Consider the following 2,055-nt stretch of genomic DNA (forward strand, 5'->3'; position numbering starts at 1 on the left):
TGACTATGTAAATAATCTTCAAAATGTTTTTTAATTAATTTTTATTGAGTATAGTTGATTTACAATGTTGTGTTAGTTTTTGCTGTACAGCAAAGTGAATCAGTTATACATATATGTATATCTACTCTTTTTTAGATTCTATTTCCATATAGGTCATTATAGAGTATTGAGTAGAGTTCCCTGTGCTATGTAGTAGGTCCTTATTAGTTATCTCAAAATGTTTTAACTAAGCATTTACTTTATTTCATATTGTTGCTTATACTTTCAATCAAAGAAATTTATTGGGCCTATAAAAGAATATACATAGAATAAATTTCTATTCTATTTATTTTATATTATTATTATTCTTTTTTTGGCTGCATCCAGTCTTAGTTGCAGCATGTGGGATCTTTCGTTGCAGCAGGCAGGCTCTCTTGTTGTGGCACGCAGGCTCCAGAGCATGTGGGCTCAGTAGGTGTGGCAGGTAGGCTTAGTTGTCCAACGAAGGATTGAACCTGCATCCTCTGCATTGGAAGGTGGATTCTTGACCACTGGACCACCAGAGAAGTCCCATAAATTTCAAATTTAAATATATATATATATATATTTTTTTAAGGCTTTAATGAGTCCTATAAAAACATATTTGTGGGGACTTCCCTGGCAGTCCAATGGTTAAGACTTCGCCTTCCAGCGGGTGTGGGTTCAATCCCTGATCAGGGAGCTAAGATCCCACATGCCTCGTGAGACATGCCTCGAGGCCAAAAAGCCAAAACATAAAACAGAAGCAATATTGTGACAAATTCAATAAAGACTTTAAAAATGATCCACATCAAAAAAAATCTTAAAAAAAAAATTGTGTGTGCTCACTTCGGCAGCACATATAAATACTCAAATTGGAATGATACAGAGAAGATTAGCTTGGGCCCTGCACAAGGATGATATGCAAATTCATGAAGCATTCCATATTAAAAAAAAAAAAAATCTGCGTAAGATAAAAGTAACTCAAGGTCATTGTTCCAGATCGTGTAGACAGCCCGCCCTCTAGTGTTCCTTTCTAAACCCTACCACATTTTAAACCATAATCTCAAAATGCTAGGTTAATAGGATTAAGAACTGTGTCATCAAATTAATAGAACAAGGCAAAATCCCTGACACAGACAAAAATTAAATCAGAGAAAAGTGAAGGTCCTTCCAGAAGCTGGTGACAACCTCACTGGGCAGAGCCTGCAAAGTTGGTGGTAAATATATTAAAACTTCATTTGGTAAATAGGGTCTTAATAGAAAGAGAATTAGTCCAAATGATAACCGTAGATATAAAATGTGATAGCTTTGTAAATACTAGTATTTTTAAAAGCTATTCCAAATGTTGATTAAATAATGGAGTTTTTTTAATAAAAAATATACATAAAGCAGATAAATATCCCCTTTGGGAGGAAAGATAATCTAAGTTATTTTATAGATATAACTTTATGAAAGCATACATTTTTACTTGGAATGTTTGCAACTAATATTTATCAAATTAAATTTAAAAGGAAATTTATTATCTGAGAAGAAACAAATTTAACTGTGCATGATTCATACATCCTGATGGACTTTATAAGATGTATGAGAAAAATCTGAGGGGTTTTTAATTTCATAAAAAAATAAGTAGTAAGCCATTTAGGTTAAAACTTACTTGTGGACTCTGAATTTTGGAAAAAACAGTCCCTTTGACATACCTAATTCTGTGTTTGGGAATATTTACTGTTGACAAGGAAATAAAATGTAGTTTGGATTCTATGGGGCTGTTATCCATGCTATTGGTTGCCCTAAATTTCAAATGCTTCAGATGATGACCTTATTTAACTGTCAGGAAGAATGTAAACAAAATACGGACTTGGGTTGTCTTTTTAAAAAATTTATTTAGATTTCAGGTTTCCTTATGTCTCAGCCATATCAGCATACATTGTCTAAAGTCATAAAGAAAAACTGACAGCAAAATGCTTTGGATCACCATGTGTTTTCAATTGATGCCAGTAGAAACTAACTTAACCTAAGGCATTTGATGCAGGTTTATTTTTCCTTTGCAGTCACAAC

At 33.1% G+C, this 2,055-nt stretch overlaps 1 non-coding gene across 1 annotated transcript; it reads left to right on the plus strand.

The window, feature by feature from the left end:
• The first annotated feature begins 838 nt into the window (after positions 1 to 838).
• Positions 839 to 949, plus strand: LOC112408332 (U6 spliceosomal RNA). Its single transcript, XR_003004931.1, has one exon. It is a non-coding gene; the product is annotated as a U6 spliceosomal RNA (small nuclear RNA).
• The last annotated feature ends 1,106 nt before the right edge of the window (positions 950 to 2,055 follow it).

The sequence above is a fragment of the Neophocaena asiaeorientalis genome, unplaced genomic scaffold (assembly GCF_003031525.2).
Source record: "Neophocaena asiaeorientalis asiaeorientalis breed wild unplaced genomic scaffold, Neophocaena_asiaeorientalis_V1.1 scaffold142, whole genome shotgun sequence".
In the NCBI taxonomy this organism is placed as follows: domain Eukaryota; kingdom Metazoa; phylum Chordata; class Mammalia; order Artiodactyla; family Phocoenidae; genus Neophocaena; species Neophocaena asiaeorientalis.